Raw genomic sequence first — 9,706 nt, forward strand, 5'->3', positions numbered from 1 at the left:
ACCGACAGGGACAACTACCGTTCGCAGTCGGGCTGGGTCTTTACCCTAAATGGAGGAGCAGTGACTTGGAAGAGTTCCAAGCAAGAAACCGTAGCTGATTCAACGTGCGAATCAGAGTACATCGCAGCGAGCGAAGCGTCGAAGGAGGCAATATTGCTAAAGAACTTCATTGGTGATCTTGGAGTTGTACCGGCCATAAAGGAGCCCATGGAGATTTTCTGTGATAACGAAGGTGCGGTTGCCTTGACCAAGGAACCGAGGGATCATGGTAGATCTCGACATATCGACAGAAAATATCACTTCATTAGACATCGTGTAGAAGAAGGACAACTCGTAGTGAAGAGGATATCATTAGAAGATAACCCAGCAGATCCGCTTACGAAGGGACTGAGTAGGGTTAAGCACTTGCAGCATGCTAGGAGTATTGGGCTGAAGGATGATATTAGTATAGATTAGATAGTATTAGAAACGTATAATAGATAAATGTAATTAACATTTGATCATTAAATAAAGGAGTTTTATTTATGAGTAAAGTTACTGTCACATGTTAGTTGTTTAACTATTGTTTCACTTTGCATGTTTTGACTTCCGGAATAATTGAGTTTATTAGGAATAATCGAATTATTCAAATGGTCCACAATCGTTCATATGTTGGGAGTAGGTATGAATGAAGATTGTCATGAATTGGTGTGTAGAATGTCTAAATGGTGTTAGACATAGCAAGGGTTGCTGCAACGTTCATGAGTGCTTATGAACTGGTTTTGAGCATTGGAATAAACCCGCGCTTGCTGGAATCACCTTATGGAATACGATATAAAAGGTGATCGCAAGACGATAATATCATATAGTCTTAAAACCTAGATATATGGTTTATTATTTGTTAATTGATTGTGCATTGATAATGCGAAAACGCATCAGTAACTTGATGTTATAAAACGCATTGTTGTGTATTGTTGGTTAATGAATAAGTAAATGCATATAAGTCGAAGTTTATCTGTAAATTTTATCCTAAGAGGGTAGAAGAGATATCTTGGCCACTCGATGATTTGATTTGACTTATGTGTCGGGCCCGGTCAGAACTAAATTGATGTGTTCGATTAAGTTTTATGTCGAATAAATCGGAGATCGAGAAATCTAAATGCCTGACTAACCATTCCATAGGATTGTCAGCATGATATCTAACAGAGGACTGTAAGATCCCTTATCTAAAGGAAAAGATTTATTAGATCAGAGTTGACAGCGTCTTTGAGAGCTACGATTGCAAACCGAATTGTACTTGTATAGTTACTAGACTTATCCAAGTGGGAGACTGTTGGAATAGTGTCTAAGGCTATAACTATATCTGGTTGTGCATGGTCCTTTTGGGTTGCCTTCACCATAGCAACTTGAAGGATGATTTGTTAAGAGAGAGTAAATATTATAAGGAATAATATATGACTATTTGATTAATATAAGTCATAAATTAATTGGTATTAATTTGGTGACTTAAAGAGATTAATTAAATAAGAGGGTATAAACTGTCAATTGTTTGATAGTTACACTTTAGACTGTAAATCCTTATCCTAGATAGGATGGACGATTTCTAGGGCTTGGATAAGCCAAAATCGTCCATAGGGTTATCTATGGAATGGATTTGGATAACTTTAAGAGAAGATTATCCAATTAGGGTTTAGGTGGTAACCCTTAAGGAGTCTACAAGTATAAATAGACCCTAGGGGTGAGGGAATTCGACACACAACCTAAAGTAAGGAACCTCTGGCCGAATTCCTCCCCTATCCTCTCTCCTAAATCATCTTGCTTGCTATTGGTGTTTGTAAGCCATTAGAGGAGTGACATTTGTGACTCTAGAAGCTCCAAGACAAACAAGATCAACAAGGAACTCAAAGGTATGATTCTAGATCTGTTTCATCATTGTTATTTAACCTAATTAGCTATTAGAAGTCTTGGATTCAAAGCATGTTTAATTAGAAAGCCTAGATCCGAGCAATAGGGTTTTGCATGCGCACATAGGAAAGTTCTTATGGCTAAAACCCATCAGATTGCATTCCATGTCTTTTGTCTAGGGATATCTAGCAGAACGAAGGATTATATGATCACTTATCTTAGGACATGTAACTGACTGGGTCAGAGTTCGGCAGCAGCTTTTTGGAAGCTACAATTTGTTGGTCAAATTTAGAAGGCATACTAGCAATTATAGTTATAGACTTATCCAAGTGGGAGACTGTTGGATTAGGTGTCTAAGCCCATAACTATAATTGGTATGTACTTGAATTGATAGCAGCACAGTCCTTTTGGGTTGCCCTCAAACCTAGCAACCGGACAAGGAAATTATGAAAGGAGAGATATTAATTTATTATAAGATTAATAAATTAATATAAATGAATTAATATGTTAAAAGATTAATATATTAATAAGAAATCATTTGGTTTAATTAGTTGTTAGCCAGAAATTAATTAGAATTAATTTTGGGGTTAAAAGAATTAATTATAAGGTGCAGGGACTAGTTTGCAATTATCTAATAGTTGAGTGGAAGGCTCTAGAACCCCCTTGGATAAGGGTGGACGAAATCTTTAGGGGAAACCCTAGTAATTTCGTCCATAGGGGCTTGGATAAGGCCCTTGGGTTTGCTTAGGCCCTAAGCAAAGGATAACTAGGGTTTCCCCTAAACCCTAGATCCCTCAGCTATATAAGGAGCCTCCTAGTTCATGTTTTGGTCACTCTTTTCTTTGGAAGAAACCCTAAGGACCGAAATTTTGCATACTCCCTCTTCCCTCTCTCCTCTAATTTCCTTCTTGCTAGTTTGGGTGTGATTCCATTAGAGGCATTACACTTGTGGTGCTAAGCTTCCAAGAAGATTAAGATCAAGATCAAGGGAATCATCAATTGTTTACTATAACAATTGAAAGGTATGTAATTACTAAACCCTAGTTTGTAGATTTCGATTATAGCCTCTCTCCTCTAGGGTTCTTGTTTTGCAATTCAAAGTTGTATGTTCAATAGATAAAACATAGATCCAAAGTAGGTTGCATGTGAACTTAGGAATTGTTTTCTAGTTTATTTGTTTTACCTAAAACCCATCAGTAACAGGTCTCAAGAGAAGGGGAGTGAGCAAGAAGAAACTTTATAAAAAGCAGTTCAGGTCATGATCCTTCTAAATATTTTATCAAGACTCTTTGCAATTGAGTCAATGTATAGCCCAAGCAGTCCGGGACTTCCAAATGATTTGAAGCTGGTCCCACATCAAGTTGAGGCCCCTGAAAATACAATAAATGAATAAATGAATAAAATACAATAAAATAAAATGCAACCGTAGTTTAGCATCCAACTCATGTTTCATATAAGAAAAACAATAAATTATACAAATGGTGATTGTAGTTTGGTCGAATTCTAAGTTTTGGTTCCTAAATTTAAAATTTGATAGGTTACATCCTTGTGGTTTGTGAAAATAGCACTGTAGGTCCTTGATCCATATAAAAAGACCAAATTACCCTATCTTTCTTTTTTCTTTTTCTTTAACAAACGAGATTTTGTTTTTCGTGTTCGTTCATTTAACAAATTATCTTGTTTATGTTCGTTCGTTTATGTTCGTGAACATACTAAACGAACATAAACAAACAAAGATAAACAATCACAATTGAAACTATATGAACATAAATGAACATATAATATGATAATATAATATAAAAAAAATTAACGTAAATGAATATAAATAAATTAAATGAACGAACATAAATGAATATAAGAAGACATCATAAAAGAATGTTCACAAACATAAATGAACGAACGAGAACATTGTTCGTGTTCGTTCTTTTAACAAAATCAATGATAATTTTTGTTCATGTTCGGATTATTGTATTAATTTGTTTATTCGAAAAAAAAGTTTAAGCAAATCATTATATAATTTAAACGAACAAAACGTCAAAAAAATACAGCATTAACAAATATTTTTAAATAAAACATCAAATATATTAAAAGATTTTTAAAGCACAAAAACAAAGATAAATAAATAAAAAAATAAAAAAAAAAAAAATAAATAAATAATAATAATAATAATAATAATAATAATAATAATAATAATAATAATAATAATAATAATACGATTTTATATACTTTAGATAATTGATTTAAAAAAATAAAAATAATTTTATTAATAATCTATATTAACTCTATTAAAATAAAAATAAAAAAACGATAATATACCTATATATATATATATATATATATATATATATATATATAAAGATAAAAAGATAGAAAGGTTAATTTGGTCTTTATATGGACCAAGGACCTACAGTGTAATTTTTACAAACCACAGGGATGAATCCTATCCAAATTTAAACCTAGGGACCAAAACTGAGAATTCGACCAAACCAAAACGATCATTCTGTAATTTACTCTAAGAAAAAAAAATATACTTTACCACCTCCAAGTGCATCACAAGGAGTTGTGTTATATTTGGCGAGTTCCGAAGCAAACAAAGAACACCATCAAGTTGATCCAATCACCAAATTGAATTTTTCTAAACGAAAAATGCTTTAAATTACAAATCGGATCTGGAAGCCACTTTGGAACATTTTCTGCACATAAAAACTGTGAAGTGAAAGTGAGTCTTTGCCTTACCTAAAAGAACATGATAATTACATTAGGAACAATTACTGGATAGTTCTATTGAGGAAGAGTAAATGGTAAGCATTAAACTTTTTAGTTCTTATCATACCTTAAGAGAATTACCATCGATAAATAAAGCTTGAATTTCAGGCAAGTTACTTATCACCCTGGCCAAATGCATCCTTTCCCCTCTAACAAAATCGTCTATAGCAAAGAGAGAAAGACATTGACTATGCAATAATGGGAGCAACGTGGCATCTAGACAAGCAATGACAAACAAACTTTGTAGTTTTGTAGCCTTGACGTTGAAATTGTATATATTTGTGCATGAATACATGGACAACTCCTTTAGTTGTGGCAAGCAGATTTGATTTCCACACAACTTAGCCCCAAAATCAACATTTTGAAGATAATGATCTTCAAGATTAAGAAATCCTTCAAACTCAATTGGTGGCTTGTAGAAACAATTATGTAGTTCTAACTTTGTCAACTCTAGACAATAAAACACATGAGAAGGAAGTTCATAACATTGGTATTTACGAGTACTAAAACTTTCATTTAGACCCCGGCAGCTAATTCTCATTTTATCTCCGATTTGCAAAACTGTATCGAATTTATCGCGCTCGAAGAGTAGGGACTAAGTTTCGTCCATATCTTTAACATACAAGCTCTATTATTGACGTTCTTTATATCCATGCGTTGATATTTATGAGTACTACAACTTTTATTTAGATCTCGTTGGCTAATTCTTATTCTATCTCAGATTTACAAAACTGTATTGAGTTCACCGCGCTCGAAGAGTAGGGACTAAGTTTTATCCATATCTTTCGCATACAAGATCTGTTTTCAATTGTCTTTTTATCGTTGAACTCTTATTAACGATATCTTCATTTCTTGTTTAGATTATTTTTGCTAAAAATCGATTGATCTAAAATTCAAATTTCAGGCTGTGCACTATTATGCTAAATCTTAGAAAGATCATAAGTTCCTCATACGATGTCAGATTTGGACGTTCGTTTTATGCAATCTCAGTTTAACATATACTACGAATTACGTTTAGATCGCTAAGGCTAGAAAGTATTTTATCGTAAATTCACTTTTTATGATTCTCAATGTTGTGCCGGTTTTGTCGTAAAACTTCAACGGGTCATAACTATTTGTTATAACTCAGATTTCAACATTCTTTATATACACGGAACCCTTGTGACATATACTATAACTTGCTTAAGATTATATATTCTAAATAATGTTATATAAAAAAAAGTTAATTTTGGCGCTTATTGTCTTTAAATTGATTAACCCGAATCTGCAGGTGTTACCGACCTCCATAGGGATGTCGTGGTGGTGGTCGTGATGATGAGGAGTCATATGCGACATTGGCTTCATTCACCTTGAGACCAGTGGTGCTGGTGGTATTGTTATCATGAAAAGCTTGACGATTTTGCTCCAATTGGAGAATGTATCCTAGTCAGGAAACGTTTAATTGATGTAGGAGGCGATGATGTCATACTCTAACGAGTTGGAGGACCAAGGGATTTTCAAAGACAAGACATTTAACATCTGCTAGTTGATCGTGAATGTCTTTCAGTCAATAGTCTTCGAGGGAGTTCACAGACTAGAGGGTGAGATTTGTGAACTCATGTTCAAGAGCACCTGCGTGAAACCCCTTGTTGTTCAGAAATATTTGCTTGACTTATTCCCAAACTTGATGAGCAGAAACATCGTTCTCCAGGACTCGAGTGATTAGATCTTTAGATAGGGATCTATAGATCCATTAAAGGGTAATAACGTCAATTTCACTCCATTGTGCCTAGTCGGGAACGGTTTTGGTTGGTGGTTCTATGTCGTTGATGTGAGATAACACCTTGTATCCACGAGCATGGAGTTTAAATAGTTTGACCCACGTGGAGTAGGTCACTTTGATAGCATCGAAGACATGTACTTTGTTTTGGATGTTTGTTACGGGATGTATACAATATAAAGAGAACCGTTGGAAGGGTTTGGATCATCTCCGAGCATCTTAGATAGAAATAGCAGACATAGCCATCAAGAGAATTACGGATTTGGGTTGGAAAGCTTTGATACCGTAAAGGAATATGAATATATAATTCGATAATTCTCATTAATCACAATAAACAAATATATAGAAGGATATACAATAATAATATAATATCTTCTAATACTTTCCTTATTAAAGCCATTCACCACCGTCTGTTCCTTACGTAATCACCACACATGTAAGTTAGAGGAAAATGAAATCACTGTTCTAATAAATAAATAAGTTTATTCTCCTATTGACAAGTATCATTATATTATAACTCCTCATTAATATTATATGTTCCATATAATACCACTTGTCAACATATTAATTATCCATTTCAAAATTTAAATTTCCCACCTAATTATATTAAATTTTAATTCAAAATTTAAAAATTTTCACTTTAATTGTATTAAATTAATAACATTATATTAAAAAAATAAAATAAAACTGATACAAATTATAAGATGGTATAACTTCACGTATTTATTTAAATCAACGATTATAATTTGATATAACTAAAAAAATATATTTTGAATAATAATTTTTTTAAAGTAATTGATTAATAACTTTAATTTTTTAATATGAAAATTTAATTAATTTTATAACCATAGCTAAAAAATAGTTTAAAAAATATATATATGCTCATAAGTTCTTATATGCAAATCCAAATTCCAATCATTAACCTTACTATGACCATGCAAAGAAACCATCTCTCTCACGTAACACTACAATCTAAATCTTACGGCATACTCTTTCACCCCAAGAAAAACTCCCAAAACTTATTATATTCCTTGTTCGCTACATAATTGAACTTATGGCCATCTCACATATTTATCAACAACCGTATTTCCTAAGCCTACTACAAAAACCTCATTAATTCCTCATCCCACATTGCCATTAATTAAAACCCAACTTCTCATATCAACCTATAAATAACACTTAATTAATTATTTTCAAATCATCACGTCATGAGCGGCTAAGCACCTTCCAATTATTTTCTAATAATTATCTCATTAGGCTAAAAACGTGTGTTGTTCATTTTTTCTTTTCGTTGCATTACAAATATTTTTTATTAGTTTATGCGTGTAAAGTGTAAACTTTTAATTTGTAATTGCTGGGTTGATATAATTTACCCTTCTGTCTTCTTTAGGTTGTTTATGGTTAATTTTCTTTTATTTGTGGGGTAGCGGCCCACACTCCCTTAAAGTTGACATCGTAATTATTAACGTTTTTTATTGCCAAAGTGATCAATATAAACTAATTTCCTTCTTCCTCATATAAATTCCCCCTGGTGTTTTCAAAGATCTGCACGTAACATCATGCATGCAAATACAGAGTAATTATCACTGAGTAGATTTTTCAGAGTAGAATGATATCATTCAGAGTACAAAGCCTTAATAGGAAAATGTTTGAAAATTTTGTTTTGTAACCTAAAGAATGAAAGTAAGATGCTTAAATAAACATAATTGGAAGAGTTTTACTCTTAATTTTAGATGCAAGAAATAGCAATGTATTTTTGTACATTTGTTTATTATGGCATCCTAGTTTCATATTAAAATGTTAGCATTGCATTTTGAAAGACTTTTAAGAGTACATTGCTATCATTCAAAGTACAATGCTTAATGACATTTTTTTTAAATTTAAATTGATCTAACATAAAGAAATGATTGTAAGATGGAAGAATAAAAAATAAATGGAAGTGTTTTACTCTTAGTTTATATCCTAGTTTCATTTCCTGCAATTTTAGCACTGCATTTTGAAATACCCAAACAATCGTCCAAATAAAAAATAGTTGTCACCGAGTAAAGAATCGATTAGTAGCAAATCACATAACCATGGTAGTTAGTTTTATTGTCTTTGCACTAGTCAAACATCTAAAACAGAATCGGTTATCAGCAATTGTGATTATGTGTTCCAGCCTTCCATCGTCTTTGTGTGCCACAATATTTTATGCTTAACCTCTTTAGCTACATTAAGCCTCAGCTGAGCATCACAGGCTGCACTTACCTTAATGGTGATACTCTTGAGAGAAGGCGAACAACCCAACAAAAGCTTAATGAACAATATGACTGTTCATGATCTTTGTCCAGAAAATATAGCCACATTTTGCAAACATTTGAGTATGCGGTTTAAAAATCCAATGGCTTTCAAGAAATGTGACACTGGCTCCATGTCGACTAATTCAGGATTTTAACGAATAAAAGATGAAAATGTTTAGCATCCATAAACGAAGCAAAGCAGAACAAATACCCATCTAGCATATGTTCACTGTTTTCCTCCTCTAAGACGATCACACATAGACTCTGCAAATTTCTGTAGTTGTGAATAACAAATAGGGCGCTGTGAACCTGATTGATTTTGCTAAACTTAATGTGTAGCAATGAAAGATGCGATAAGATCTTAACATTGTGTAAATCACATGTCGGAACTACAACCATAAATATTGAGGAGAGTTTTTAAGTTAGCCAAAAAAGCACGAGACCATTTGAGAAACAGATTAAGAAGTTTATTACCCGAAGGAAGTTTCCATCAACTATTAATGGCCAAAAAAATGGAAGACTTGCCAAATTGAGCAACATGCCGATAATTAAAACATTTCATAATTAAAACATTTGCTATACCCCGAGTTCGATTCTTGCTGTACCCCTCGTTTTCATATTCCAGTTATAAATTATGTTTAATATATTCCTCAAATGGTACCTCATGTCATGTGTGTGCTGACTTAGAATCTCATCTTAACCTCCTCACACTTTTTCGTTATAGCTCCACGATGGCTTCCACACAATTTTAGCAGCTTACAAGTTCCAATGTTTTTCATTGTTGTATATTAAGCTTTGCAATCTGAATCAGCTTCACAACACCCTTTTTGTTGTTCAACCGAAAACTACATAGTCTACAACTTTTGCAGGCAGAAAAAATTGAACAATGCTGGATGTGTATTTGTTTTGCATTGTTTTGCTTGTGGATGCTAACTATCTTTATCTTTTTATTTTTGAGGAGTCTGAAGTAGATGTGAGACCAGCTTCAAATCTTTGAAAGCCACCAGCTGCTTGCATA

General features: G+C 33.0%; 1 pseudogene; it reads right to left on the bottom strand.

Annotated features, from left to right (window-relative positions):
- Positions 1–3,077: 3,077 nt before the first annotated feature.
- LOC145008647 (F-box/FBD/LRR-repeat protein At1g13570-like) lies at positions 3,078–5,191 on the bottom strand (annotated as a pseudogene).
- Positions 5,192–9,706: the final 4,515 nt, after the last annotated feature.

This window comes from Lactuca saligna, chromosome 1 (assembly GCF_052625555.1).
Source record: "Lactuca saligna cultivar CGN05327 chromosome 1, ASM5262555v1, whole genome shotgun sequence".
NCBI lineage: Eukaryota > Viridiplantae > Streptophyta > Magnoliopsida > Asterales > Asteraceae > Lactuca > Lactuca saligna.